Source organism: Amblyomma maculatum, chromosome 9, assembly GCF_055883805.1.
Source record: "Amblyomma maculatum isolate TAMU_Amacu chromosome 9, ASM5588380v1, whole genome shotgun sequence".
Classification (NCBI taxonomy): Eukaryota; Metazoa; Arthropoda; class Arachnida; order Ixodida; family Ixodidae; genus Amblyomma; species Amblyomma maculatum.
The window spans coordinates 42641123-42650182 of record NC_139352.1 but is presented as its reverse complement, the minus strand read 5'-3'; positions in this window follow the sequence as shown (position 1 = coordinate 42650182).

Sequence of the window (9060 nt, the reverse complement as noted above, 5' to 3'; positions counted from 1 at the left end):
GCCAGAGGGGTGCACGTATCCGCGGTATATGTCACGTGAGTGTTGAGATGCGGATGAGAGGGACTATACACGGCAGTAACTCCTCGCTCTGCAGTATGTGATGCATCGGTATATAATATGCACCCTTCAGGCAGATGTGCGGATGATACCGACGGGGAAGCAGTGGGGCGATTGTCCGTGAGCTGGCAGTACGACCATGGAGGTAGTGTCTTTAAATGATGTAGTTGTAAAGACTGTTTGCGAGCTCTGTTTGCCGTCCGCTGATCAACGAGTTCAGTGAGCGTATTTAGCTGGGCATACTCCTGAAGTACTGGTATGGGTGTTAGGCGGGGGAGGTACGTTATTGCACGCATAGCCTCACGATTGATGGCCTCAAGGGAGTCCCACTGTCTGCGGGTGAGACGTTGAAACTGTGCCTGGTATATTATACGTGGCTGGAAGACAGAGCGAACAAGCTGGCGGGCCGTGTGAGCACGCGCGCCGCCAGAGCGCATAGCTATGCGACGAATGAGGCCTAAAGTAGCGTGAGCGGTCTTACGGATGGCTGTCAGCCACGGTGTGCCAGTCCCAGAGGAATGTAGAAGAAGACCAAGAATGCGAACGGTTTGTACCTGAGGAATTGGGGTATTATCTATCATAAAATTTATATTGGGAGCTTTCCGTAAGCCAGCTTTATTTCCAATTCGAATGAAACAGGATTTTGTATGCGAAAGAGTTAGGCCCAAAGGAGGGAGGCGAAATGTCAATATATCCAGCGCATGCTGGAGGGCCGCCTGATGGACAGACGTATCTGGGTGACAGCACCATAAGGTTATATCATCGGCATACGCAAGCACCCGTATAGAAGGGATGGCCTCTAGGGCTCGAATAAGTGGAATGAAGGCCACATTAAATAAAGTAGGGGCGAGAACGGAGCCCTGGGGCACTCCTCTGTCCCCCACAAGGGGCACAAGTCCCCTTGGACAAGGGGACTTGTCCAAGCGTTGGAATGGCTTGCGAACCCATTCCCAGCATGCATCGAGCTTGCATGAAGCAATGCATGCTGGGTAATCCGCCATGTTGTTGTCGTTGGCAGCAGACGACGCATCAAGGCACTGCAACACAGCCTCGTCTGCATTGTCGCGTAATACGCGCAGACGATGCCGGCGCGATCGGACAGGCCGACTGCGGGTACTTCAAGATTCTAAAAATACGTCTCCACGAATGCGAGAAGGCAGATGATCCTTCTAGCGACGCCGACAATAATGACTCGCAGGGGCCAAAAGACGCGAGATCGACTCTAATCTGGGCAAGTATCAAACTAGTCGTCAGAACTAGAAATCATTAACGACGGCGATGCCGACGGGTGTCCACAGGCCCAGACGCACAGTCATCCGCGCGTAGCTTGACCGGGTCCGCTCAGCTCTGCTTTGCATTTCTTTATTGGGTGCTCGATCTTTCGTGAGCAGCGCCGATGCAAACGTTCATCAGGAATCTGCCGACACCCTACACGCACGTAAGGGCAGCGCGCGAACAGCCGTGTGTTTGCTCGGTGGACCATACTCGGTCAATTCAGCCAGGCTGCTCTGATAGCTATGCTGCCCGCCGTCCGCTGTCGACATCATGACGGATTACCCAGCATGCATCCCTTCATACAAGCTGCCTATATTATACATGGGCGATCAACCACTCCGGCCCGGCCGTTCAGGGTTATCTCCACTTCGCGTGATGCACCAAAAGCAAGTTGCTCGTCGTGATAATGCGCATTTCCGCAGTGTGGCGCTCGCACCACACGCCTCTCGCTGCATCATCGCGCATTATTTTGCTTCGCGATTCCAGCGGCAACCTTCGCAACCACAAACAATTCGAACACATATAAATGACCTTAGGTTTGATCACCGAAACGCGCAAAATTAGGTAAACTAGTTGAACTAGCGCGACAATTCGGGGCAGAAGAACGAAAAAAAAAAAAACAAAATCCCAAGAGCCGTATGTACAATCTACTTAACTCTTGTGCAGAACGCACTACTGCAGAAACTGCAGAACGCACTACTGCAGCCGATAGCTCTCGGCAAATATGCTAGAATTCCCGCTTGGGGTTATGGGTTATGTGGAATAAGTACGGGCATACATCAATTGCATAGCATACTAGCTGCGCTAATGAAGATTCACTGTATTTAGAATCGAATCAGCTTCTTCAGAACTTTACACAGGTAAGGATACAAACTGTACGGTTGCTGAACATGAAATGAGGAACGTGAGCATAGAAGCAAATAAAAACACCTCAGCCCCACATTAACGCGCGGTGTATAGAACAGAACTGTGTATATGTAGAACAAGCAGTGTAGCATAGCACCTCTACGCCATCACTGCTTGTTCTATATATACACGCTCTGTTCTATAGAACAAGCAGTGTGTGTGTGTGTGTGTGTGTGTGTGTGTGTGTGTGTGTGTGTGTGTGTGTGTGTGTGTGTGTGTGTGTGTGTGTGTGTGTGTGTGTGTGTGTGTGTGTGTGTGTGTGTGTGTGTGTGTGTGTGTGTGTGTGTGTGTGTGTGTGTGTGTGTGTGTGTGTGTGTGTGTGTGTGTGTGTGTGTGTGTGTGTGTGTGTGTGTGTGTGTGTGTGTGTGTGTGTGTGTGTGTGTGTGTGTGTGTGTGTGTGTGTGTGTGTGTGTGTGTGTGTGTGTGTGTGTGTGTGTGTGTGTGTGTGTGTGTGTGTGATGTTCTATATGTGTAAAATCTGATAATAAATTAGCCAATAAAGAAAAGTGATGGTGTAGAGGTAGAACATCCGTCTCGCGTGTAAGAATACCGTGGTTCGAATCTCGGTGCCACACTTCTTCCTACATGATTAAAATATTCCGCGTGGCGATGGATTGGCATGAACAGGTTTAATAAGATTTAAGGAGTTTAATAAGGTAATAGCTAACAGAATCAGCACAGTCTTAGACTTCAGTCAAGAAACGATCAGACAGGTTTTCGGAAATGGCACTCTTCCATCGATTATATCCGTACAATCAACCAGGTGATAGACTAATACTCGGAATATAACCAGACCTTATATATAGTATTCATTGATTACAAAAAAGCATTTGACCCTGTAAAAACCGCGGCAATCATACAGGCGTTGCGAAATCAGGATGTAGACGAGTCGTACTTGAAGGTAGCGAAATATATATACAGTGGCTGCACAGCTACCATAGTTCTGCATAAAGAAAGTAACAGAAATCATATAAGGAAAAATATAAGGCAAGGAGGCACAATATCCCCAGTACTGTTCAAGCAATCACTTTGAGGAAGTATTCAGTGACTTGATATGGCAGCAGATAGGGATAAGGGTAGATGGAGAATACCTCAATAATCTGCGATTTTCTGATAACATTGCATTTTTAAGTAACTGAGGGGATGAACTGCAAATAATGATTGATTACCTAGACAGGCATAGTAGAAAGGTAGGTTTGAAGATAAATATGCAGTAGACTAAGGTGATGTTCAACAGCCTCGAGAAGGAACAGTACACAAGCAGCAAATATCATTGGCCCAATATGGGAAGTGTGTTGGACATACACTGGCACTATGCAGGACCGGACATCGCCAATATAGTACCATTGTTGACCGCATGATGCGTGCAGCCTGGCTAGTTCACAATAGGTAGCGAAGCACTGGGTGTTGTACACGAATATGTCTACTTAGGACAGGTAGTAACCGCAGATCCAGACCATGAATGCGAAATAATAATTAGAATAAGATTAGTATGGAGCGCAGTTGGCAAGTATTCGCATATCATAAATAACAGCTTACAGGTATCGCTTAATAGGAAAGTATGCAACAGTTGCATCTTACCAGTACTCACCTATGGGACTGAAAAGTGGAGGCTAACGAAAGGGTTCTACTGCAGTCGGAGAGAACGCAGAGGGGTATGGAAAGGAAAATGGTAGGTGTAACGTTAAGAGACAGGAAGCGCGCAGAGTGGGTCAGAGAACTCGTGTTAATAACATTCTAATGTAAATCAAGAATTAATTTGCATGGGCAGGACATTTAGTGCGTAGAAAGGGTAACATATTTCATTGCATTGGACAGAAAGGGTGACAGTATGTCACAAGGAGACAGAAATGTGATACGAGCATTGAAACAAAATTAGGGGTAAGAAAATTAGTGTTTAGTAAAATAGCGATAAGAAATTTAGAGATAAGCAAATCAGTGATAAGAATTTGGATAAAAATGAAGTTAGTAGTAAAACGTAACTATAACAAAATTAGACACATGGGATAAGAAAATTAGTGAACAGAAATAAAGCAGCCAGAAAAGGAGTGAGAAAGAAATTTCTGATAAGGAAATCAGTGGCACTAAAAGATTTAGTGATAAAAAAGCTTGGAGATCACTGTGGTAACCTGCAATGGAGAAATGTGAAAGCATCAATATCACTAATTATGTTATCATTATTTCCTTATCGCTAATAGTATGCTTATTTCCTTACCAATAACTTCCTTGTTAACAATTTCTCTATCACTTATTTGATCACCAAATTTCTTATTAGTAATTCGTTATCAATAATTATCTTGCCACTAATTTTCTGATTACTGGTTTTCCTTTCATCAATTTCTTCAGCGCTGATTATCTTATTATTTGTGTTAGGAGTAATTTCTACTAATTTTCTTATCACCAGATTCCTAAAAACGAATTTTTTTACCTATTTCTTTATCGCTAATTTTTCATATCACCAATTTTCTTGCGACTAATTTTGCTATGAGCTATTTTCCTTTGAATAATTTCATTATCACTATTTCATAATACTTTTGAATTTATGACATAATACTGCGCCGCTCTAAATTATGTCTCTTTACGACATACTACTAGACCACATTAATGGTTCCTCTTGTCTACACAGATGGCTCAGTTAATCTAACCAGTTTCTTGGCGTCTGTGGCAATACTGGCCAAGTCAATTCTGATAAAGGTTAAAACGTCATATCTGACTTCTACAGGTGCTGAACTAGGTGCCCTAAGAGCTGTAGTGGAATTATATTCCAAGAACATCCACATGACTGGACCGTATTCACAGGCTCTAAAGCAGCCCTTCAAGGACAGCAAGCTGCACTACGCCGCGGGTAACATGACCAACTCTTTGGAGAGATCCATCAGTTGTACCACGGCGCTGTATCGAAAGGTCACGATATTATTTTTCAGTACCTTCCAGGACACTGCGGTAGCAATTGCAACCACCAGTCGAATAAGGCAGCCCGTTCTACCCACAATAACGAAGTTCAAGAGAAAATACCTATATTGCGGGTTGACGCAGCTTGTGCGCTTCGCCCTATCGCCTTGGAGATCACACTTTCAGCATGTAATACAGGAGAGTTAGTAAACGGCGCCTCAGTGCACTGGACCCTGGACTGCTCCTTCACCTTCCCCATTATATAACGCGTAGAGGCACAACGTTGCAGTGCCATTTATGGCTCGCTGTTTTCAGGAACAAATATTTTCAAAATTCTAACGACCGACAGCCCTGCCTGTAAAAACTGTAGTCGTGAAGAGACAATCGAACATCTCTTGTGGGAATGTCTTGCATTTATGAATAAAATACATGAGTTGCATTGTGCGATGGACCGCCTCGATCCTCGCCCTTTAACGACGAATAAGATCTTTGGGAGTTTTTAAAGTATTCATTGCACAGTCGCCTCTCGCATATTATGGCTGGCAGCTTACCGGTATCTCTGAAGAGGAAAGGATACAACAGTTGCATCTTGCCTGAACTCATCTATGGGGCTAAAACGTGGAGGCTAACCAAGAGTGTTCTACTTTGTTGAGGACCACGCAGAAGGCTATGGAACGAAAAATGGTAGGATGAGTGAGTGATAGAGTGAGTTAACGTAATTGTGCTTGGGGTGTCTTTTATCTTAGCCACTTCAGCCGAGACTGGCAAGCGGTTGGCGCCCCCAGTCCAGGGCACCACTGGCTTTCACCAGCTTGCGAGCTGTCGTGACCAGGTAGAGCTGAGATTCCGGGTCAGAGCTGGACAGCAAAGCCTTCCACTACCTTTCATTTCGGTTTGCAACTGTTTGTATTTGATGTTCACAGCATTCCAACGTTATGTGGTACAGGGTAGGGGTCATCCCGCGCCATGAGCATTCGTCTTTGAATGTAGTGGGATGCATCACATGTAATTTGTGTAAATTAATGAAGGTGCTCGTCTGCAGCCGCCTCAGATCTATGGCCTCCTCGTTACTGAGCTTCGTAACGTTCAGATGGGAAGCGAACCGAGTAGGTCAGAGAAATAACTTCGGTTTATGACATCCTTGTGGAAATCAAAAAGAAGAAATGGGCGTGGGCTATGAATGCAGTGCGTAGAGAGGACAACTAATCGATGGTCGCTTTGGGTAAAAAAATGGATTCCAAGGAAAGGAAAGCGTAGAAGGAGGCGGCAGAAAGTTAGGTGAGAAAATAAGTCAAAGTTCGTAGCGGTTAATTAGATGCAGCTAGCACAGGCCTAATTGGATGAACTAGGGAGGGGCCTTCGCCCGGTTGTGTGTGTAGTCCTGCTGCTGATGATGGAGATCCCTCGTCCGTGGCCACGATAGTCGACTGCCTTCAAGGCATAAAGGGCGCTCTTTATTTAACAGCCACCCGCTTGAGTGAAAAACTGACTGTGCTTCACACACCTTTTCTCTCCTCCTTTAATCCCCTTATCGTACCTGTTACTCGGCACAGTAGTCGGGCATGTTAACCACTGCGCCACCGTAGCCGGTCATTTAAACATGAAATTGGTTTCTAGGAAAGGAAAGGGGCCGCATATGTCTCACATCTCAGTGGACACTAATAATAATTGGTTCGCAGGTTTGGAAAGGTGCAGTATCTGTCTCACTTGTTTTCTGTGGACACCTGCACCGCGCCGTAAGGAAAGAGAGGAAGGTGGGAGTGCAAGGGGAAAGCGAAAAAGATCAGCCGTAGCCCTCTATTACACTGCATGAAAATGGAGGAAGGAGGGATCGAAAGAAGAGAGAGAGAAAGGGCCATAGTGAAGAGCTCACCAATAATTTCTAACACCTAGGGATCCTTTGATGAGCACTGACATCGTGAAGATCAAGATAGCTCTTGCGTTTAAATGAGAAATGCGAGAAGAAGATACTCACCGACTGGTGCAGAATTTGGTCGTGAGACGCATCGTCTATGCAGCATCCTACCTCTGACTCGAGAAGTTTGGTATCAAGAACCAGAGCTCTTCGGGAGCGGGTGTGTGCGGCGCTCGCTCCGGCGAGGTCGTGCGCTCCCGCTCTCTCCGCGCACTCGTCGGCCTAATCCTTCCTCCTGCGTTCGCGCGTCCTGCTCGCTCCCTTGGGGGGCACAGTCCTTCCTGCTGCAGTCTCCTGGTGTGCATGCAGTCCCCGGGCCATCGACCTCATCTCGCTGGCTTCTGCCAGAACTCCTGCCGCTGCGATGCCCCCTGTGCTTCCTTCACGCCCCTCGCAGCTGCAGCGTACCATGCGCGCCCCACCCATTGCTTCAACGGATTTCAGGATGTCCAAACCCTCACAGTACGCCCCTTCCGCCTTCGAGACGTCGACCCAGTGCTGTGCCGGTGACCTGGTTTTCCCCGCGGCAGACCCCTCGTCGCCTCCACCGGGCTCGTGGCTACTTCGGCGGCCCACTGCAGCTCCCATGGGTGCAGTCCTTCTGGCCACTGACAGTCTCCCGCGGACTCCATTGTTCGTGGGCCCTCCCCTGCCACTCCTACGCCCCCCCCCCCTCGCTGCTTCGCCAGCACTCCCACGGGTCTCGTGCTCGTGGTCCTGGACGCGCCGCCTTACCATCGGCTCCTCCAGCGTCACCCGTCACCCCTCTGCCACGACAGAGGTATCTCAGCGGTCAATCCTATTGCCTCCCGGATTCTCCGGAGCAAATTAATAAGCCAATGGACAAAGATATTCATATCACCTTCCGTGCACTCAGCTTAAACAGGACAAGAGGCAAACATTTCTGGGAGTGAGGTTCCAGGAAAACTTTTCTTGGAACACCAATACTGACAATCTCGCTCTAGAACTAAGAACTCTCGGGTGCATTGATAGAATAAGTTTACTCTTACCTTTGTAGTTAAAAATCTCTCTTTATTATACTCTCGTTTATTCCAGACGTCTTTTTTTGTTTGTTTTTTTGTACGCAAACTTGCCATAAGGCATATTATATGAACTCATGTAAATGGTTTTCCGTGAGGAACCGGAGCAGGCTCCCGCTCTTAACGTTGTCGGTGAGCCATTTAGAAAAGTCCTCTTCCCTTGTTGTGGTTAGACCCACTTCGCGCAGAATCTGTGTCCTTGATTCCATTGTCCCTGCACAAGTCCATGGCAGGTGGCGAACATCCACTTCTGCAGCTGGCGTGGAACACTTTGGGCATGTGGTTGGTTCGATGTCTGCTTGCGATTCCCATCGGCATTTTACCGACGGGGTAAGGGCCGCCCCAGCTCTTATCCTTCTAAGGGAAACCTCCTCCAATCTCGTTAAGTTACGAGGGAGTGGGAATGTACACGGGGGAATGAGGGCACGTGTACTTTTCCTTAAAGAGGATGCTAAAATGGAAACAGCGGAGCGGGCATATATTGTCACGGGTTCTATCGCTATCCGGACGGCAGTCCAGAAGGACAGGGTCAAAGGACGGGGTTGAGGCACAGGAGGCAGAGAGCAGGCGCTTGACCAGGCAAACACAGTGGCGTCCCAGAACCACGCGCACTCCGCAGAACTTCGTCTTCTTCTCCCTCCAGAAGTGACACGGTTAGCGCGGGTTACACTACTACTCCCCCTGAAAGGCGCATCGTCCCGATGCGCGCTCCAGCGTAACTGAAACGTTAAATCAAGCAGAGCTTAGAGTCAGAATACGTGGTTCTAGCGTTCACAGTAAGTTTTGAGGCGAACCACATGCACCACTTCAGGATGAGGGGGCCGACGAGATGTGCTCGGAAGAATCGGAATCACCTCATAATTCACGTCGCTTATACGGCGAACGACCTCGTATGGGCCAAAGTAACGTTTTAGCAGCTTCTCGCTGAGACCGCGACGGCGAACGGGAGTCCACACCCACACTTTATCACCAGGT